The 23,473-nt window shown below is 41.5% G+C and overlaps 1 protein-coding gene and 1 long non-coding RNA gene across 17 annotated transcripts in view; one reads left to right on the top strand and one right to left on the bottom strand.

Annotated features, from left to right (window-relative positions):
* LOC135240533 (NACHT, LRR and PYD domains-containing protein 3-like) overlaps nt 1-9,934 on the bottom strand; it is a 241,755-nt gene extending 231,821 nt beyond the window's left edge. For all 16 annotated transcript variants that reach the window (XM_064310105.1, XM_064310114.1, XM_064310115.1 and 13 more), the window contains exon 1: nt 9,851-9,934. The gene's annotated coding sequence lies outside the window, so the exon portion shown is untranslated. The remainder of the gene's footprint in view (nt 1-9,850) is intronic.
* The window catches only part of LOC135240548 (uncharacterized), a 225,593-nt gene extending 207,449 nt beyond the window's left edge, over nt 1-18,144 (top strand). Inside the window, exon 2 of the long non-coding RNA XR_010325717.1 lies at nt 17,104-18,144. This is a non-coding gene — a long non-coding RNA (uncharacterized LOC135240548). The remainder of the gene's footprint in view (nt 1-17,103) is intronic.
* The last annotated feature ends 5,329 nt before the right edge of the window (nt 18,145-23,473 follow it).

Genomic DNA, 23,473 nt, shown 5'->3' with positions numbered 1-23,473 from the left:
AAAATTCTTGAAACTGTCGATTACTCCCAGTAAAACCATTTTTCCTGAAGCCATTCCAAATAGCCTTTTGGCATGGAGGTAGCATCTAATGTTGGAGCATCTAATGAAGCAATTAATAGAAACTTGGTGACCCCCTGATGCAACCAAGTTCTGTAATTCTCCAACTGTGGCCACTGGATATTTCTTTGCTCCCTGAACCATGCTTTGCTCCCTGAACCATTTACCTCACTGTGCATTGACTAAGATCACTAGCGTCATTAGAATTAAATGGATAATCAACTGAGTTTCCAACTTGATGAATACATCAACATAATTATGAACAATGATTTGTCAAAAAGGCCTTTAAAATATAGCCAGTTATAATGAAATATAATGACCAAGCACAAAATATCATCAGCAGACATGGTATCAGTGACCTGTAACCAAAAGAATACATATTGGCCTGTAACTGTATGATTGTACATAGTGTATCTGTGGCTATTATTTGATGTCACAGTGGATAGAGTTACACATGTGAAATCAGATCTCATGATCAGATTCAATGAGAAAGAATTCAAGGAGAAGCCATTTATGATCCAGTGGCCCATAAATCTTTGTGGTATGAGGACTATGCAGTGTAAAAGACACACATTTACAGTGCACAGTGTAAAACATGCATACCCCTATAAGGACAATTGGGGGTATGCATTTGTGGACCTCTTTATTTGTCAATGATTTCTTGTATTCTGAATCTGATCACAGAAATCTAATTTCAATGGCAAATACTGTGGTCACTGTGACCATGTACTCCAGATGAAGAAAGAACTACTATTTCTGCCTACAGATTTTAAAAAGCCAACACTGAATTTTACACAACATAGAAGGTCCCTTAAGAATAAGAAACATCAGTGTCCCTGTTCTTGCTAAAACCATGCAACCATTTATGATGTCAGCAACAATGACAATTTGATGACACTCGTAAAGCAACAGTAATACACTAAAAGCTAATGTTCATGCTGATGCCTGTGACGCTCTGACCAGATAAAGCTCCTGTAATCTAGTGACAAGCTGTTTCAAGGCTAGCTCTCAGAACTCTCAGAACATTACTGCTTCATGTAGGCCTATTTGCTATGCTTATTCTGTTATCAGCCTTTGTCACAGCCAAAACATTGGATTCTGGTTCAAGAGAGGAAGTGCCCATCAGACCAAAACTCAGTCATTTCCACAACTACATAAGTGTTCTTATGTCATAGTAATTGCAGCAGATATGGCTGTAAACTAAAATGTTTTGCAAATAATCCAGACAATGTTTGATCGATCAGAGAAACAGTTTTCATGTGTACATGAGCGCACATAGTGAATCACTGCCCATTCTTTCACTGCTCCCTCTCAGTTCCTGTAGATTCAGTGGGAAACCTGCAGTGATTAATGCACTTCAGACTGTGTTCATCAGTGTACAGCTGCTTGGAGGCTTAAAGTAGTGAGGGGAAGTGTATGTTTCTGTATTTCTGTATGCACTCCTGGCCACTTCTGCCTAGGCTGCAGCCTTGTCCCAGTCTCCACATTCCCAGTTACCGTGGCGATGAGAGTGAAGAGCGATGGAGAGCTACGGGGAGGATGAGATGCAGCTCAGGGCCGTCTCGAGTGCACTTTTGAGAGGACCCGAAAAGCTCTGGCACCCACCATGGGGATATACTGCCCCCGTCCCAGGCACTATACTGTGCTGTTATGTTGTGTGCTGAGATTGTTGTATGTTGAGAGGCCTAATTAGTGATGTAACAAACTTGTGTGACCACAGACAGAGACTCCATGCTTGTGAGATGTGACCATATGAGGTGTGATGCTTAGAAACTACTATGAAGACTGAGACAACTTAGTGAGTCTTTGGGGAATGCCACTGCTTGCTGTGTAGTGGGTTTCCCTGGTGCATATTGCACTAAAGTCTGTTACAGTGGGAAATTGTCATCTGGCCTGATGATTTCCTGTCTACCTCATGTACCTGCTTTCAGTGGTTCTTATCAATGCAGTGATTATTTGGCATTCTGTATGGTAGTTAGCATTTCTTGAGGATGCTGACACTGCCGTTGTACCCTTGAGCAAGGTACTTAACCTGCATTGCTTCAGTATATATCCAGCTGTATAAATGGATGCAATGTAAAATGCTATGTAAAAGCTGTGTAAGTCGCTCTGGATAAGAGCGTCTCCTAAATGCCTGTAATGTAATGTAAAGTTGTAATTTCATTGAAAGTAGGCTTGGGGCTGCTGGATGGCTCATTCGGTTAAGGCACCACGCTGAGGTGCATGGATGAGCCTCACAGCCTCGGGTCGAATCTGGACCGTGCAAGTGCTGACTGCGGCCAGTAGCCCCACAGGGCGATGCACGATTGGTGCCTGTGTTGCCCAGGGTACGGGAGGGTTCAGTCAGACAGGGATCTGTGTTTCATTGCTCTCTAGCGACCCCCCTTGGGCGCTCGTATGACTGCATGTCAGAGCCGCTTATGAAAGGTCTTCCTCCAGCATGAAAAACAGCTTTTCTGTTCTATTCCATTACAAAATATATGTGCACAAGCTGAAATGTGGTAAAGGTTTCTTTTTCTCATCCAAGCACAGTAAAATAAGTTATTAATGTGTAGGCTTGTTATCATTCCAAAGGTGATTTCTTTTGATTAAGCAAAGCATAAAGATTAAACATAAGGTCATGTCATGGTTCTGGCTCTCTCACATAGGTGTTTGATGTAATTACAAGAGTGAAACATTTCTCAGACAAGCTCGCTCCTGTTAATGAAAGTACTGGTGTATGACATTAGCAAACTTCTGAGAATTCCTCTGCAAGCTGTGGCATGTGTACCTCTCTGGTGCTCCTTGTAATAAAACCTGTAACTGTGGGAAACTGCTGTCTGACCTGGTTTTGTCCTGTTTACCTACTGTTGTCACGGTAGTGGAAGATGGGACGCAATTGCGGACCAAGGGGATCTAAAAGTTAACCCCGAGGGGTAACCACAAACACCGCCAAATGATTGAAAGGGACAGGGGACAGACCAAATAATAAAGAGTGCTAAATAATCACTCCCTCTACTCACTGAATCTTCTGTCAGTGGACTCAGAAAACTAAAAAACCAAACACCGCCGCAGCGTAGCTACCCAGAAAGTAAAACTCGACTTGGAAAACAGAGTGGAGTAACTTACAAAAGAAAATGACACTCGCAGCCTGGTGTGTCGGAAAAGGAAAACTAAAGAGACGAGGGCAAAATGTCCTCCACAGCGCTAAAAGTGAATTAGCTCGGAGAAGAAACTAAATGGTGGTCAAATTTCGCAGATAGGATCGATGCGGTAACTTCTGCGGATTCTTACACCCCTAGAGCATGACAAAACTAAATGGTAGTCAAATCTCGCAGATAGGATCGATGCAGTAATTTCTGCGGATTCTTACACCCCTGCACACCAAGAGCATGACAAACAGTGTCTGCACTGAACCCCAGAAACCAGGGGCTAGATATAGGCCTCCCACACCTGACCCTCATCAGGGACAATTAACTCAGAGCCAATGCGTGTGAGGTGCCACCAACTCACCATAGGACTCACACACCTGCCCCTCATCAGGGACAATTAACCCACAGAAAACAGTGAGTGAGAGGTGCCACCACCTCACATCTGCTTTAAATATGTCCCTGTCAATGTGTTCAAAAAAACATCCTGCCAAACCAGACATTTGAAATGCAACAGTGAGATTTAAACCGAACTGCCTGTGCCTTAAAGCCAATTGTTCAGCATTGCAGGAGATATGGCTGTAAACTGCTGTTTCATAAATGATCCAGATAATGTTTTAACAATCAAGAACAATTTATGTATTGGTGGGATTATATATAGTCTATCAGTGCTTTTTCATTGATTGATGTTACACTGTAATCACATACTTCTAAAAGATAGTACTGTTCAATCATGTTAAAAAGCCAGCATGATCACTCTGACCTCACGTGCAATAGATTTTTTGTAGAGAACAGTGCTGCCATTTATACTCAAGGATTCCAAAAACAAGATGGACCCACTGCATTTTGCACACAAGGTGAGGCACAGCATTGATGATTCTCTACATTTTTTTCCCATTGTAATTTACTTTCAGTTCAGTGAACTCTTGAGAACCTGTCAACTTCTGCCTTGAAACTCAACCTCCAGAGTTCAATCACTTGCAGTAGTATCACAAGGCCACCAGGTGGCAGAATACATCTGCTTTGTGTTTACAGTTTTCCAACAAACTCAGAGATTTGATAGTTATCAAAAAATATTCTGATACTTTTGGCCATTTCCAGCTCCTGCCATGGTACATAATTGTTTCATTAAATTCAATTTATCTTGATGATGGAGGTGCAATTTCAAAGAAATTCACTGGTCGATGCACTGAAGAAGCTCATTGTTGTTGTAAACAGAGCACACACACAGCACACTGATGCACTCAGCCTCAGAGTACATTAACACGCAGCCTGCCAGGCCCCAGCCACACACACACACACACACACACACACATAACATACACACATACACACAAACACACGCACACACACACACATACACGCAACATATACACATACGCGCACACACACGCAACATACGCACACACACACACACACACACACAGAACACTGATGCACTCAGCCTCAGAGTACATTAACACATAGCCTGCCAGGCCCCAGCCACACACACACACACGTAACATACACACAGACACATACACGCACACACACACACATACGCACACACATACACACCATGTTCACCTGATCACATGGATAGTTGGTGTGATACAGTGGTTTGTGTCTTTGGAGGCCCTACTAAACTGAAGGCTTTTCTTTCCGGGGAGGCTACGCTCCTTCGGTGTGCATAGCAGGATGCTGGCCATGTTCTACCAGATCATTTCTACATGATGAAACCAAAATGTCTGTATAAACTGGCAGAAACTAATAAAAAATCTTTTTTATAGATTCCCCAACCTGATGCACATATTCTAGCAGTCCCATGACAACCACAGGCAGTGGGAATAACCAGGGAGGAACAGGGGACACCACCTCGCCAGCCCAACCTCCCTCCCTACCAGACCCTATGCTGTCATAAAATACTATCAGACTCTGTCTGCTTCTCACATACATTCCCCCACTCGCTCAGAACAGCTCGTCAGCGATTCAGTCTGTCCTCCCCCAATTTGCCGAGCTGTGGGCCATGGGGAACATCGCTTTCATTACCTCTGCCTTCGCTTTCCCTGCAAGACAATCTCCATCCACCAAAACTGGAATTTGAGTAGCCTTAGACACCCCTGTCATTTTCCCAATCATACCCCACACCTCCCCAGCCTGTGTGCCCTGGCCTATCCGAGAGCAGTACTGCCTCCAGCACTTCCTGTTTGCTACCTCGATGACTCTCCTGGCCACTGCTCTTGCCCTCTGATACTCCAGCACATAGTCTGGATGAAGGTTCCTGCGCAGGACCCGGAGTGCATGGCTGCGTGCTCAAACGGTCTTAGAACATTCCGGTGACCACCACGGCACCACCTTCCTCATCCTTCCCCCTTCAGTCCGAGGGACAGCAGCTGACAAGGCAGCTAACAGAACTTCAGATGATGCAGTTACTGAATCATCTATATCACCCCCCCACCTGGATCTGTGCTGCTCCAGTTTCACAGACCTGACTGAACACCTCTCAGTCTCCTTTTTCCCAGCACCATCTAGCCAGGGACACCCACTCCTCCCTAGATGCTTCTGCCCCTATTTTACACAGTATTGGATAACTGTCTGTCCCTACAGCTGAATCCTCCCAGACCTCCATTCACACCCACCAGCCATAGAGCTGCACACTAAAGCCGCGTTTCCACCAAAAGTTTTACCGGAACTTTTAGTCCCAGGAACTACTTTTCAAGGAACTAATATGTTCCTTCAGCCCATTGTTGTCTGCGTTTCCACGGTCTAAAGTCCCGCGAAGATTAGGCAAATTAGCCCACTGACGTATGAAAAAGCAACGTTGTCCTCGGTCCATCTGTCCTATGATTTCTTCTGTAACCCCATACTACCACCGAAGTAGCCTACATTATTTTCTAATAACCGGGACAGCCTGGAGGGGTTTATTCCACTTATATACAACGGGTTACCAACAATGACTATATATGGTTACTTTTGTATTTATAGATTTTTATCGATTTAATAACCTGGAATTTAAATATTCTTCTGCAGCCGTTTGGGCATATTTTACCGTTTTCAAGCAAAACTGTCGTTGGTAGTTGAACTTGGACCATTGTTATGCAACAAATAGGATATAACAGGCCAATAGTCAGATTGTAACTGTTTTATATATCCTCTCAAACACATTCATTATGTTTTTATGCGAACATTCACTTTCATGTCTTGACATCCGAGACGACAGAATGCATTCACATTTCCAATATAACTGGCAACAACAGCAGAAAACATGCACACGTTGTAAACAATTTGCTGTTTGATTAATTTCTCATCGTCAATTCTATATAGGCTAATCGCAAAATGACAAGAATAGAACAAAAACTCGGACTTGCGTGAAAATTTAAATTAGCAGTGGTACAGCCACCGTTTACTGTCCTTCAAAGTTACTGCTAGCTGAGCAGCGAAGTGTGCCCTCCAGATGCGAACCATGCACCATAAATTAGTCCATAGTCTTCCTGGTCTTTTCATGGAATTGAAGAATGGCAGAGTAAAATTACGGCAGTCTGAAAAAGCTAAAGGGACGATTACTAGAATTAACCTGTTATTTTACCCTGACAAAAAGTGCGGAAGGTGATTTCCAGTTTGCTTTTACTGTATCACCAATGTGAATTACGCAGAACTACCGCATACCTCACATAACTGTATCAAACGTTTTGAGTCAATTACAACGGGCTAACAAAGAAAATCCGGAAGAAAATATTCAGCAACCGAATTAATCCGTTTGAATGTTTTGGTACGTAATATGCTGTCCCAGCACGAATGCTTAGCATTTTATAAAACGAATACTAAATCAAGAAAAGAACAGAAGAGCACACGTTATAATTCCAAGACATTGGCAGGCTATAACCAAAACTAGGCTACTGCGCCACATAACATACAAGTTTGATTTGAGAAGTTATTATGAAAATAAATCGGTTTGCGGCTGCAGATTTTTAAATATGGCGGTTGAAATAAAACACTGCAAGTAGTCGACCAATCAATAATTTTCAGCGCTTGCGCCCCACCCCAAAGGTTCCGGTACTTTTGGAAAGTACTACCCCCCGAGCAGGAACTTTTTTGGGGGTAAAATAAAGCCCCCGGAACTAAATTTAGATCCTGGTTCCTGCGGGCGAAACGCACTGAGTTCCTCAAAAGGTTCCTAGTTCCGGGGTAAAGTTCCTGCGGTGGAAACGCGGCTTAAGGTACTGTAAGGTCCAACACTGATGACGTCCCCAAAATAACATTAGGCTGTGTATCCCCGCCCATCATTCAGGCAAACCAATACCAGGCTATCCATTAATTTCTCCATACCAAGCACCATTTCTGTTAGTCAACTCGCTACCCCAAAGTGTATTATAGTGTATTATTAGCCCTAAGCAGGAGTATTCTTTCAAGGTAATGAAGGGACAGGTCCAAACTCTGGTTATAAATATTCACCACTACAGCATTCCCCTGTACCCAACCACACCTCCACCACCACTCATTCACTCTCAGCGCTTACAACCACCTCTCTAAATGATAACCCATCATTCACAAAGGTGCAGCACCCTCCCCCCTGACCAACTTGTCTGCCCCTCCGCACTGATCTATATCCTGATAGGACAAACGGCAGGTGTGCAGTTAGCCAAGTTTCTTCAATGCAGAGAAGGTCAGACAACTCAGGCAACTCTTAAGCAAATTTTCAAAACCCCTGCCCATTGGCCACCGAACACAAGTGGAGATGTTTAAAAAACACCAGTTGTAAACTAAAATGTCAATCACCACTTTGAGATGCATGTGCCATCGCTGGAGTCAACAACACTGTCAAGTCCTCCTGTGTCACTCCAGTTCTCCCTAAATGCACACCCACAACAGTCACAGTGATTTTTTGTGATTTGTATCAGTTTGGGCAGAACAGTTAATTACATTAGCCAGAAAATCTGTCTGTACCAGGCTGTCTGTCTAGGGCACCTGTGTGTACAGGCCTGTGTGTTCTCTTCACTGATCTCCCATCCTGCCTTATTAAAAAAAAAAAGAATTATATATAATGAGTTAGCTTGGCAACATGTCAAAAATACTGGGGAGAAAACTTGTAGGGGACTGAGTTTTTATGTGCATTGAAAGGGTACTCCTCTGTTTTTAATTATTTTTCTGTTATCATTTAAAAGTTACTCTTAAGAATTCTTGGAGTTGACAGCTAACATGCCAGAATAGTTACAGTATAGCCTGTATCAGACACTCTGTATCAGCAGTGATTGGAAAAACTATGGTTCTGGTGACGACGCTGTCACAAAGACGCTTTACAATGGCTTTACCAGGCCTGAACCCCCCAAAAAAGTTTGTGCTGACTGTAATTGCAGTGGCAAAATTTGCTTTCAACTCAAGAGATGTTGATATTATTCAAGGTTAGTTCATCTATTTTCACGGTTTCATTACATTACAGGCATTTAGCAGACTAACACAATTTTTACATTGTATCCATTTATACAGCTGGATATATACTGAAGCAATTCAGGTTAAGTACCTTGCTCAAGGGTACAACGGCAGTGTCCTACCCAGGAATAGAACCGGTGAACTTTCAGTTACAAGCCCAGTTCCTTACCCTCTACGCTACACTGCCGCCACAGTTAAATGAATATCCGTACGTCAACCCTGAAGAATATTCAAATATCAAATTGTGTAAGAATGCACATCTGAAGCTAGATTCCTCCTGAGATTTCTTTTTTCTGGCCACCGCTTGAGTATTTTTTCTTCCCATCTGGAAGTTTATCTTTACCTCATTGCTTGTTTTGGAGGGTTCATGCCTTGATATTGCCAAATTTTCCTTGTTACTCTTTAAAACATAAATATCATGAATGCGGGAGAGTGAGTAACTGGATGTGCATCGTAATAACAGGAATACTGTAATGTGTGAATAGCAGGATGTGTATTATAATAACACAAATACGGTAGTATGTGAATATCAACGTGTGTATTATAATAACACAAATACTGTAGTGTGTGAATAGCAGGGTGTGTATCATATTACCAGTTTTACCTCAGTATCCTACTGTGCTTAAGCTAAACCTGCTGTGTTAGCCAAATAGCATTAACACAAAATCTGTAACAGTAACATGCCACATACTGTACAGTCTGCCCACATTTTACATTTCTCCATTCACATGCACAAATCCAAACTGCTTGATTATAGAGAAAACTAAATTATGACTTCCCTTTCCACAAAGTGAAGACTGTCCACACAAGGCTCATCATGTGCAACAAATCTGTTATTCTATCCATAAATCTCTATTCTAGAGATATAGGCTTCCATAGGCCTAAAAGTTCGGAATGTCTTTCAATGTTACGGTTGCAGGTGTCAAAATGTAGCCAACTCTTTTAATCAAATTACTAGGTCTGTGGCTACCATCATATCTCACAAGGTAATATTATCATAAACTATTTACAAAATATAATAAAAAAAACATTTTATACATAAACTTTTTAAAAATTATTTTTAAATTACTTTTGGTCCACAATGAAATATTAAAAAAAGAAGAAGCCAATTGCACCCAGACCGCCATTTTGTTGTCAGTTTTCTGTTTTGCTGAATTAGGTGTGTTAATGCGATTATACTAGAAGATTCCTGTTCCTCCCCACACCTCTTCACCTTTAGTTTATATTCTCTCCATCCCACTCCACAACAGGCTACTTACTCTGTTATTTTTTCAGTTTTATTCCTTCTTTTACTCCGTCTTCTTTCTCGTCCGTCTTTAAAATGGTGTTTGAGTTTGACTCCTCCCAGATTCATACTTTTGGACTTTGGACCATCTCACCCTTTCAGTATGCCTTGCCCATTCACTTCCTCATGATCAGTTATGGCCCTTACGTAATATGCTAAAGTTTGTGGTGAATAATGTCTGTTAATACTAAAGTTATTTATTAGCTCCAGTTCTTAACTGACTGGTTTTGTTCATAAGTTTTGGTGTAAGGTTTGCTATTATGATGTCTGTACGTTGGTTATGTGACATTTCCAGTCATTGACTGTTTGATTTCTTTTTTAGACAGCCTGGAAGGTTATCTGTCATTTTCATGCTTGTCATCCTGGAGGCCAGGATCAAGGAATTGCGGCACTCTATATACACACTATAGTAAAATTATGTGATGAAGTTTATGCCATTATTTCAACAATGCATCATACTTAACAATGTTCAACTGCAGAAAAAATGGCTAAACATTTAAAGGGACAAATTTTAAATGCTTAAGCAATGACAACAGAATAGCCTATGAGAGAGTGAGCTGAATAGCCTATGACAAAGCGAGCTGAATAGCCTATGACAGAGTGAGCTGAATAGCCTATGACAGTGAGCTGAATAGCCCATGATAGAGTGAGCTGAATAGCCTATGACAGAGTGAGCTGAATAGCCTATAAAGGAGTGAGCTGAATAGCCTATGACAGAGTGAGCTGAATAGCCTATAAAGGAGTGAGTTGAATAGCCCATGATAGAGTGAGCTGAATAGCCTATGATAGAGTGAGCTGAATAGCCTATGAAAGAGTGAGCTGAATAGCCTATGACAAAGTGAACTGTCCCCCTATCAAATGAAAAGAAAGACAGCTTATGTGAAGGGGCTACTAGAGCTTACCTGTTAAATTTAGTTCTTTAGTTGAACGTCCATCCTGTGGAAACTGTCTCTGCTATTGTTCCTGCAAGTATCAAAATGTGTTAGTTGCTCTGTGCCGTCAGTGGAAAAACAGGTAACATTTGAATGTGCAGCCTTCTTCTCTATGGAGAATTATAAAATTGTAACACTAATGCTGCATTGATTGTGTAGCTCTGTATTACCAGTTTGACCTCAGTATCCTACTGTGCTTTAACTAAACCTGCTGTGTCAGCCAAATAGCATTAACACAACAACTGTAACAGTAACATGCCATGTTCTGTACATTCTGCCACATTTTACATTTCTACATTCTGCACAAATCCAAACTGCTTGATTATAGAGAAAACTAAATTCTGACATCCCTTTCCACAAAGTGAAGACTGTCCCCACAAGGCTCATCATGTCCAACTGGACTGTTTTTTTCTATGTTATTCAGTGTAAAATCAGTGTCTGTTAGACAAAACTACTACTGTTTGAAAAAAGTTTGGAATGTTATTCAATGTTACAGTTGCAGGTGTCAAAATGTAGCCTTCTCTTTAAATCAAATTACTAGGGCTGTGACTGCCTCCACATCTCACAAGGTAAAATTATCATAAACTATTTTTTTTTTTTAAACTGAAGTAACACATAATAATTTAAAATTATTTTTTAATTACTTTTGGTCCCAAATGAAAAATCGGAAAAAAAAGAAGTCTATTGCACCAAAATCGCCATTTTATTGTCAGTTTCCTGTTTTGCTGAATTAGGCGTGTTAATGCAATTATGCTAGAAGATTCCCGTTGCTTCCCACACCTCTTCACCTTTAGTTTATGTTCTCTCCATCCCACTCCACAACAGGCTACTTACTCAGTTTTTTCAGTTTTATTCCTTCTTTTACTCCCTCTTCTTTCTCGTCTGTCTTTAAAATGGTGTTCGAGTTTGAAACACTCCCAGGTACTTTTGGACTTTGGACCATCTCATACTTTCAGTATGCCTTGCCCATTCACTTCCTCATGATAAGTTACAGCCCTTATTGGGATGGCAGGTATCCCATCCCGCCAAGTTGCGCCTTGGCTGGGCATGCCCCATACCTATACAGCACCGAGAGTTTGGCACTTTTCAGGGTTCCCCACAGAAATAACCACAACAGCCACAGACACTCAGCTCATTTTTTCGTACATTCTGACCCCATTTCAACAGACAGAATTCATAAACAACTTCACCTGTCCACACAATAAAGCCCCAAACTAAGGGGATTTTCCGTTTTCTCCTTCTTCTTCTTCTTCTTCTCATTCTTATTTTTCCTGCCGCCTATCCCACAAACAAAATGTCTCCCCATTGGACATTTTACCGACACCAGTCAATCCTTCACCGACACGAGCCAATCAAAAACTCACAAAGACATGCAAAATACCCATACCTTTTTAGTCTGAAACATTTCTAATCTAAACAGCTAGCCTGTTCATGGCTTAGTGGTCAGGGTTACAGTCAATGGTCCCTGGGGTACCAGATTTGAACCCAGTCAGGAACAAGTTTCTTTAACCTGAGACTTAAAAGAATTGAGGAAACATTGGGTAGCATTGCTTTGGAATACAGCTTATTTAATTTTGGTGAGGCAAGATAGCCTATATTGCTTGTAGTACAGTAACTTGGCGTCATTTTGATATCAATACTTTTAATGGCAGGCCTGGATTTTGGCAGTCTGAATGAATGAGTTATTGACGGTGTATGTCTTGTATGTGTGAGTAACTTGGCATTTTTGTACGTTGAAAACGTGTTTTTTATGAGATATCATTTCTTTTTGCAAAGCGTTTTATTACGAGAGTGAGAAATGCGAAGTGACCCTGTAAGAAACGGTTGTGTATTATGGTTGTCCTTGTGTGAATTTGTACAGTCTGATGAGCGTGTACGTTTAGCAGTTTCGGTTTGCTATATATGTAAAACAGTGGCTGTGACAATTTTTGCGGTGGCGTAATTGTAAAAACGCATCCAAAAAGGTGAAATATGGCCAGTGTATGTATGCTACTCACGGATTTGACGGGCATCCAACGAGCCTTGATTGACAAAAGAATCAGTAAGCCCGTAGAATTAGAGCTGCCTAGGTCGCAACTTTTGTACCCTTCTGTCCTGCTCCGTTGTCTGTTATTTCGTGAAAATGCACTTTTAGTGTTTGTAAGGTTTATAAGGCAATTTGATAGGCTTATCTGCAGGTAGGAATCCTCTTTGCTGTTTTGTTAAGCTAGAACCGGAAAAGTTGATAGTGGAGAATAGGAGCAGACGCATATGTCCCAGCAGGCTTTGCATATGAGAAAATAACAACAGTGTGAGATAAATTAGGCGAAATGATTCAATTGCGTAGTTGAAACAATATGTTTTTAGCAGAATGGGCATGTAGGTGAAGGTTGACATGATCACAGACTATAGTGCGAAGTAAATGAAGTGACCATGAGCGAGCTTAGTTTCCTTATTGCACGGTATATATAACAATCTGTATTAAGCAGTAGATGTTGAAGTGGAGGGTTAAATAACGTGTGCAATCTATTGCACTAATGTGTTTTTCTCATGTTCAGTGCTAGTAGTTATATTTATGAGTGAATCATGATTTTAAATGTAATGTTTTAATGCGGAGTTGCAGAACTACATACGTAGTAATTGTTTGTATGTGGCTAGATAGAGAACCGGGCGAGGTAACATGAATGTAGAAACATGGCGTTTGCTGATAAGAATGTTTTGTACAGTAGCCAAGTGAAGAAATCTAGTTAGTAGAAATGGCACAGTGGTGAACTGGTGTAACTTGTTAATAAAAGGAATACATTTGCTGTCATGAAATGCATATGGGTGGCCGTGAGTGAGTTTTGGTAAAGCAAATATAAGTGTAAGAAAACGTTAGTGTAAAATATGAAAATATCTGCCTGAGGGCAAGGCAGGATTCAATTCTTCAACCTCAGGCTTATCAGTCTGTGACTTTGTTAGTGCACCACCATGACATAGCTATGCAATGCATGAAATTTCATTAGCAGACCTGTCCGTGGTTTTAAAGAAGAAGCTCTGATTGAATCCATATGGCCTGGCGATACTGTAGCCGGTTAAGTGAACGTGCAGGTGGTACATCATAATGCAGTGTATATGATTGGTGAACGCCGGGTAGATGTGGTGCAAAGGCAAATTGTTAAGAAGTAATAGAGAATTATTAGTGAGCAAAAAAGCAGATTAAAGAAACTTGCTTCTGGCTGGGCTTGAACTGGCGACTTCATGATCCGTAGACAGTGAGACTTACGACTAAGCCACAAACTGACTAGCTGTATAGACTGGAAATGTTTCAGACTAAAAAGGTATGGGTATTTTGCGTGTGTATGCGAGTTTTTGATTGGCTCGTTTAGGTGAAGGATTGGCTGGTGTCGGTAAAATGTCCAATGGGGAGACATTTTGTTTGTGGGATAGGAGGCAGGGAAAATAAGAAGAAGAAGAAGAATGAGAAGAAGAAGGAGAAAACGCAAAATCCCGTTAGTTTGGGGCTTTATTGTGTGGACATGTGAAGTTGTTTATGAATTCTGTCTGTTGAAATGGGGTGAGAATGTACAGAATTTAATGTTTTTAAAGGCCGAGTGTCCGTGGCTGTTGTGGTTATTTCTGTGGGGAACCCTGAAAAGTGCCAAACTCTCGGTGCTGTATAGGTATGGGGCATGCCCCCAACAAGGCATACCTGCCATCCCAATTACAGAATGCCAGATAGTGAGACTTCATTGGCTTTGTATTCTGGCATTAGGGGTTGCCAGATAGTGAGACTGTCCATTGGCTGGCATTCTGCTATTGGTGCCTCAAGATAAAGAGACTCTCTTCTCTGGCCTCTATTGGGTATTTCCTGTATACTATACAGTGCTGCTTGAAAGTATGTGAACCCCTTGTGCAATTACAGATTTCTTTGTTTTTACCATGAAATCTTTATTTAAGCAGAACCAGTCTTTTTTTATCTGACATAACAGGTTTATATTTACCAATTCCATATTTTGGTTGAGAGGAAATCATGAGCGTAGTAGAAAAACAAAATTAAAAGGAATCAATGCAGGTGCAAAATAAGTGAGCCCTAAATTGATTGGGTTGCATCAAGTAGAATCAGGTAGGTAAATAATTGTGTATCAAATGATCCAATCAAAGGAGAGATCTTCAGGAAAAAGTCTGGGTGAGACTCTAATAAATAGAGGTAATACACTTGGTCAGTTTGGTGTAACCCATACATCTGAATGCAAAACACCCCATGCCGAGAGGAAAGATCTCAGAGGAGTCTCAGGAAGAGGGCAGTGAGAGCACATCAGTCTGGGGAAGGCTATAAAATCATCTCAAAAAGATTTGAGCTCCATCAGTCCACTGTGAGGCAAAGCATTTACAAATGGAGAGCATTTAACATGACAGCACCTCGGACTAGAAGTGGATGCCCTTCTAAAATATCACCAAAAGCCACAATAAAAATAATGAATCAGGTAAAAGCCAACCCAAACATAACATCTAGAGATCTGCGGACCTCCCTTGCGGCATCTCAGATAACTGTGCATGCTTAAACAATAAGAACACTGAATCAAAATGGGATGGGATGGAAGAAGCCTCTGCTGTCAAAAAGGAACCAAACTGCCCGTTTTAACTTTGCCAGAGACCACCTGGATAAACCTGAAGGTTTCTGGAAGTCGATTCTCTGGACAGATGACAAAGGTCACAATAAAAATCGTTATGTTTGGTGAAAACTTGGCACTGCCTACCACCAAAAGAACCTTATCCCAACAGTCAACCATGGTAGTGGGAACGTCAAACTCTGGGGCTGCTTTTCCTCCTCTGGACCTGGACGACTCCACATCATTAACGGAACCATGAATTGGGTGGAGTGTGGCACAGTGGGTAAGGAACTGCGCTTGTAACCGAAAGGTCGTAGGTTCGATTCCCGGGTAAGGACACTGCCGTTGTACCCTTGAGCAAGGTACTTAACCTGCATTGCTTCAGTATATATCCAGCTGTATAAATGGATACAATGTAAAGTGCTATGTAAAAGTTGTGTAAGTCGCTCTGGATAAGAGCGTCTGCTAAATGCCTGTAATGTAATGTAATGTAATGAATTCTGAGGCATACCAGGAGATTCTTGAACAGAACGTCTTGCCATCAGTCAAGGAGCTAAAGCTGGGCTGAAAATGTGTCTTCATACAAGACAAAGACCCAAAGCATTCAAGCACATCTACCACAGAATGGCTCAGGAGAAAGAAGATTTTTAGTTTTGGATTGACCAAGTCAAAGTCCTGACCTGAATTCAGCTGAGATGCTGTGGCAGGACCTGATGCTGGCAGTTCATACCAGACACCCCTCAAACCTCACTCAATTGGCAGAGTTCTATAAGGAGGAGTGGGCAAAATTCTTAAAAACAGATGTCAGACACTGATTAGTGGCTACAGGAGACCATTACTCCAAGTTATCACAGCTAATGGAGGCGCCACATGCTATTGATTAACTATTAAGGGGTTCACATTATTTTGCACACATGAAATTTGCATTTTTGTTAAACAAAACACTTTTGTTATATAAACAATGAAAATAATATATCGTTTTGGTTTTTTTTTTTTGTTTGCGTCCTTTATTTGGAAAAACTTTATTACAAATTGTGGTTTAGATAAAGATTTTATAAGTTTTATAAAATTAACATTTTATACAAAAATAATGACCATCCCTTCAGGGTTCACAAACTTTCAAGCAGCAGTGTATATATCCCCTGATAGAGCCACGGGGGTGTTATATGCTGGGGAAACTGCTCTCCAGGAGAAATTGCCCCTTGCATCAACGTGTCTTGATTGAACTTCCCTTCGACTGGTTTGACTTGATTTCTGTGCTCTGGAATCCGATGTACAGTGCCCTGCAAGTCACTGGCTCCTGGGTTACTATTTGGCAACAGTAAAACCAATTATGTTTATTAGTATTGCTTTCACAGAATGCTGTTGGGATTAACTGTCACTTTAATATGGTGTCAGAGGCTTGCTTTTAAGTGTAATTATTTGGAATGCTACTTAATTGTATATGCTATTCGTTTTAGCATTGATATTCTGTCAGTGCTGATTTTTTGTCATTGTCACACTAGTTCTTGATAGTCATTATGTTCTGTCCCTGTTAATGCCGCTGTTCCTGTGATGTAATATACATAACTTGTTAAAATAAATTTGTGTGTGAATCACTTCATATTGACCTGCAGTCTAAATTTAGTGTCATACACAGAAGTTTTTTTTTTACACTCATATTTTACACCGTTGTAACTTTCAGTTTGTTCTGATTTAATTGATACATCTTTTATCGTGTAGAGGACAGTACAAACTTCAATCAATCAAATTTTATTTATATAGCGTATTTTACAACAGTTGTCACAATACGCTTTACAGACAGCCCTAGCCTAAACCCCCACAGGAGCAAGCCTAAGGCAACAGTGGCAAGGAAAAACTCCCTGTGGCAGATGGGGAGAAACCTTGGAAGGAACCAGGCTCAAGGGGGAAACCCATCCTCCTCTGGTCGGCTCAGGGTGCCGACTGGTGACCAGCATGTCAGCCAGTTTATGCAGAAGATATGATAAGTGATGTGGCTCAGATGATGGGTGGGGCCAGGCGGCGGTGATGGGGAACAGCAGGTGGCGGCAGATGTGGGCAGGGTGGAGGCAATGACGAAGGAGGGGCTGGACCGCAGAGGTGGGGGAGACCAGACGACTCTCGAAGCACTCTCGAGGGTTGGGGCAAGAGCCCCGCCGGCAGCGTGGGGAAGAGGGTGGAAACAGCAGTTAAGGGATTTGCAATATACCAGACAGTGAGTAAGTGCCAGTGCTATGTATTGTGGGACGCCGCCAGGAGTAGAATATGGCTGCATATCTACTAGGACAGGGATGGAGAGCCCATGCAGTCATGAGGGGTAGACAACCATACCCGCCTATCAAGAGCCAGCCCATGTAAAGTCGGGTCACAGCTGATTGACAGGTGACAGTAAGGAAAGGATTGCCACCTAGAAAGCTCTATGACTACAGGCTTCTCGCACCCTGTCTCCAGACTATAACTGATTGTAAGCTTGAGCATAGAGGTGCGTTTTTAATCTAGATTTAAATATTGAGACTGTGTCTGACTCCTTTATAAATAATGGAAGCTGGTTCCACAGTAGTGGGGCCCTGTAGGAGAAAGCCCTACCACCTTTTAGGTTCTTGGAAATTCTTGGGACTACCAAGTAGCCTGCGTCTTGAGATCGGAGTGACCTTGTGGGCTTATAAGGTAGGAGCAGGTTCGATATGTACACAGGTGCACGTCCATGCAGAGCTTTAAAAGTCAGGAGCAAAACCTTGAAGTCTATCCTATACTTAATGGGTAGCCAGTGAAGCGACGCTAGTACTGGTGTAATGTGCTCATACTTCTTAGTTCTGCTCAGGATACGAGCAGCTGCATTCTGCACAAGCTGGAGACTCTTTAACGAGTTATTAGGGCAGCCAGAAAGCAGGGCGTTACAGTAGTCTAACCTAGACGTAACAAATGCATGGATCAATTTTTCAGCATCCTCGACTGACAGGAAATGTCTAATTTTAGCTATGTTGCGCAGCTGAAAGAAGGCAATTCTGGATGTGTTTTTATATGGGTGTCAAAAGATAGATCAGGATCAATGGTGACACCAAGGTCTTTAACGACCATATTAGGTTCAGCCAAACAACCATCACAGTTTAAGGTGAGAGTAGACAATTTCTCCCTTAATATTTTGGGACCTAAAACCAACATTTCAGTCTTGTCTGAATTTAGGAGCAGAAAATTTGAAAGCATCCAAACCTTGATATCTACAATACAGGCCTCTAACCGTGAAAGCGGCAGTGCTTCGCCAGGTTTCATTGAAATATAAATCTGGGTATCGTCCGCATAACAGTGGAACTCTACGCCATGTCCCCGGATAATATTGCCAAGTGGTAGCATATATAGCGAGAAGAGTACTGGTCCTAGTATTGATCCTTGTGGAATACCGTATTTCATTATTGAGGAGCTGGACTCATCTTCTTTTAATTTGACAAACTGTTTCCTGTCACAGAGGTATGATCCAAACCATGCAAGTGCCTGTCCATGAAGTCCAACACAGGCCTGGAGCCTGTCCAGGAGTATTCCATGGTCAATTGTATCAAAAGCTGCACTCAGGTCGAGGAGCACAAGAACCGACACAGAGTTACGGTCGGCTGACAGTAGTAAATCATTTGTAACCTTGATAAGTGCGGTTTCTGTGCTGTGGTGGGGTCTAAACCCAGATTGGAATACCTCATGGATACCGTTAGAGCTAAGGTATGCACTTAGTTTCTTAGCAACAATTTTCTCCAATAATTTTGAAAGAAATGGAAGGTTTGAAATAGGTCTATAATTTTCCAATTTATCGGGTTCTAAGTTTGGTTTCTTCAATAATGGCTTAATGACTGCCACTTCTAGTGACTCAGGTACGTATCCTGTGACTAGGGATGTATTAACGATTTTTAGGATATGCTGGCCTAGTACTGGAAATAGTTCTTTAATCCAGTTTGAAGGAATAGGATCGAGTACACAAGTCGTCGGTTTTGAAGACATAACTAATTCAGATAACTCAATCATGCTAATGGGCGTAAAACAGCTCAGTACTGCTGTCTGTAAATCTTCCTGTTGTAACCAGGTGCGGGGCTGTTTATTAGCAAGGACAGGAATAGTGCATGATGGAGACAGTTTGGAAATCTGGTCTCTAATAGCCTCAATTTTCTGATCGAAGAAGTTCATGAAGGCATTGCTGCTAAGGTTGGAAGGATAGGATGAAAACTCTGATGATTGTTTTTTAGTTAATTTATCCACAGTGCTAAATAGGAATTTTGGGTTATGTCTATTTTGTTCAATAAGTTTTGAGAAAAAGGCAGATCTAGCAGAAGCAAGAGCTTGCTTATACTGAAGAAAGCTGTTTTTCCATGCAAGATGAAATACTTCTAGCTTTGTTGATCGCCATTTTCGCTCTAATTTTCTAGTAGACTGCTTCAGGGCCCGGGTGGTATCGTTATACCACGGAGTGTGCTTTTTCTGACTAGGGTTTCTTCTTTTAAGGGGGGCAACGGCATCAAGAGTGTTCCTGAGGGTAAAGGTTAGCTGGTTGGTCAATTGGTCCAGATCGGCTTCATCAGCATTTTCATCAGTCTTTTCTTCTATGGAGAGGAATGACTCCGGAAGCATATTTAAAAACTTTGGAATAACCTCAGGGTTTATTGAGCGGCTGTAGTAATATCTAGGCTGTGATACAGGAGGATTTGATGCCTTAATATTGAACGTAATAAGGAAATGATCTGACAGTATAGGGTTATGAGGTGCGATGGTAAGATTTACCACACTAATACCATGTGACAGAACTAAGTCTAAGGTATGGCCACGGTAGTGAGTAGGCTCACAAACATTCTGTACAAAACCAATGGAATCAATAATAGAGGCAAAAGCTGTTCCTAGGGGGTCACCATTTTTATCCACATGTATGTTGAAGTCACCAACAATTATGACCTTATCTGCTGAAATTGCAAGGTGTGATAAAAACTCAGCGAATTCCCTTAAGAAATCAGAATAAGGCCCAGGTGGCCTGTAAACAGACACAAGAAAAAAGGACTGCCGGCTAGCACTTTCATTAGCTAGATCGGGCTGTACACAGTTAGTAATAAGAGCTTCAAAAGAGGAGAACATATAGCCATGCTTAGGCGCTAGACTCAATAAGGACTGGTAAATAACTGCAACGCCTCCCCCTCTGCCTGATGGACGTGACACCTGAGTACCTATGAAACCCACAGGAGACGCTTCATTAATCACAACATATTCATCAGGTCTTAGCCAAGTTTCAGTCAGACATAATACACTCAGATTATGGTCTATTATCAATTTGTTGACAAGATCTGCTTTTGGAGTGAGTGATCTAACATTTAATAGTCCAATTTTTAAGGATGGTTCACTATGAATAATAGCAGCGTGCCGTGTTTTAATGACAATTAAGTTATCCACATCAATTCCACGGTTAGCTTTATGTTTGGCATAGATGCGTGGAACAGACACAGTCTCAATATAACAGATATCAGATTCTAGTTTAAGAGTATTAATTAAAGGGGCTTTTGAAATACTATTTCTATGAACTAACTCTGAAACGCACCTTGCAGACAGAGGCGTAGGGCCATAAGTCTGGGACACAGGTTTAAAGAAACGAGCAGGCAAAAACATAAGGTTAGAAGCCTGCGGCCTGGCCGGTGCCCTGATGGAGTGTCAGGATCTGGCCTTATTAAGACTAGCAGCTATGTTGTTGGATAGGACACGAGAACCTCTCCAGCTCGGGTGGAGTCCGTCTCTCTTTAATAGGCCAGGCCTTCCCCAGAAATCAGGCCAATTGTTAATAAAGCCTATGTCACTAGATGAGCACCACTCCGACAGCCAGAGATTTAGCGAAGATAGCCTACTGTAGACCTCATCGCTCCTACGAGCTGGAAGCGAGCAAGAGCAAATTACTTCCCGACACATCTTTTTTGCCACTGCACACACCGATATAAAATTGTTTTTGGTTACCTCCGATTGCCTCAATCGGATGTCATTTGTGCCGACGTGGATAACAATCCTAGAGTATTTACGTTTACTTTTAGCCAGCACTTTTAAATTTGCCTCAATGTCGGTGGCTCTGGCCCCAGGAATACACTGTACTATGGTCCCTGGTGTCTCTAATCTCACGTTTCTCAAAATACTATCCCCTATGATCAGGGCTTTCTCAGTAGGTGTGTTACTGAGTGGGGAATATCTGTTGGAAACGCGAGTTGGGTGGTGCTCGGCGGCCCTGGGCCGGCAACTATGTTTCTTTGGTACCGTGATAAAATCGTCCTGCAGCGAGGACACTGGCGGCGGAGAAACACTCGCATCTAAACTAGCATCCGGCTCGGGTAAAAGGGAGTCTAAGAAAGTCTCACTCTCCTGGATCTGATACAAAGTCCGGATGCGCGTCTCTAACTCAGCTATTTTCTGTGCCAATTCTAAATTAAGCAGACACTTAGAACAGGTACCATTACTAGTAAAATTGGCAGCAGAGCTAAGACTAACCATGCAGAAAACTATGCAGGGAATGGAAGCCATGATGCGCTCTTACCGTATTTTCTTCAGTTGTTCGCGTCATTTGGTTTACAATTTACTTTGTCATTTTTTTTTAATTTTTTTTTATATGGCATGCTTCATTTTAATTTTATTAAAAAGCACGAGAGCCCCATGTATCTGCAGGAGTGGTTGCTTCAGCACAGCATTGTGCATTCAAGTGACATTACGCATTTATATACGAGCACTCGTTGAGGCATAATTGGTCTTTTCACAATATTTGACTAATTTTGCTGACTGATCAGCATGGCTAAAGCAAATCCTCTGGGGGTGGATCAGAAGAACAGGAAGTATTCAGTCTAACTAGGATATACAGTATGTGAACATGTATGAATTACTGCTTGTAACATTTCTATTATTTATGTTCTTGATATTGTTATATTTGCATTGGTTGTAACAGACAACTGTTAGCCTTTCCTAATAATCCATCCATCCATTATCTATACCCACTTATCCTGGGCAGGGTCGCTGGGGGTGATGGAGCCTATCCCAGCATGCATTGGGCGAGAGGCAGGAACAGACCCTGGACCGGCCACCAATCCATCGCAGGGCACACACACCATTCACTCACCAATGACTCTCACACTCACACTTATGGGCAATTTAGAGTTCCCAATTAACCTACCAGCATGTCTTTGGACTGTGGAAGGAAATCCACGTGGACACATGCAAACTCCACATTTGTATTGGGGGCTAACTAACAGCCCTAGCTGTTAGTATGGGATGGAAATGGTATAGAATATACTCATTAAAATGTACTGTGTGCTGATATGTGCTAGATGAATGTAAAATAACCCTTGAAGTGGTGACATCTGTAAAATGCTGTCTCATCCCCATGCAGCAAAATATTATATACTGAAGTGTACAAAAAACATACTAGAGTGAATGATTACATATTTAGGTATGCGTACCACTGTGCATCACAATGTTTTTTCACATCATTTTTCAATGTCATATCAATGTTTCATCTTAAACTGTCATAATGGATGAAAATCATTTTTTGCAAAAGTTTTGGATGGGTTTTTAGACTCCTAAACATCTTACAACTCTGCACTGATGAAGAAATTCTCATTATCATTTTAAAATAATGCAAAGGTAAGTTTCATGAGTCAAAACAGTTTATTTGTAGTGAAATATATGAGGTTATGACTTTCAGATAGATTTGGAGACACTAAGGAACACCAGGATACATTGCTTACTCTTATCTCTATTATATCTTTAGTTATTTTGCATGTCACCCTCATATTTTGCATACTTGCTCTCAAGGAGTTTATAATTCAGGACATGCTATACTGTACATGTGTGATCTCTCAGTATTTAAAAACTGAAGGAGAACAACATCATTTTTGCATCGCTCAGATTATTTCATTTGTGACTCTTAATTTCTGCTCGTAAATGTAAAAAGTGTCTTGCTTCATTTAAGCCAAGTCTCTGTGATTCTCAATTCTCAAGCCTGAAATAGAACACCCCTTTAATGGGTAAAAATTGGCTAGATCTGGCACCAGCATGAAAAGGTTAGGGAGAGTTTCTCAGAATAGCCACCTGTAAGCTGTCCTC

Source organism: Anguilla rostrata, chromosome 15 (genome assembly GCF_018555375.3).
Source record: "Anguilla rostrata isolate EN2019 chromosome 15, ASM1855537v3, whole genome shotgun sequence".
Classification (NCBI taxonomy): Eukaryota; Metazoa; Chordata; class Actinopteri; order Anguilliformes; family Anguillidae; genus Anguilla; species Anguilla rostrata.
Note: the sequence above shows the minus strand (reverse complement) of the source record. Positions and strands in the feature narration are given on the sequence as shown.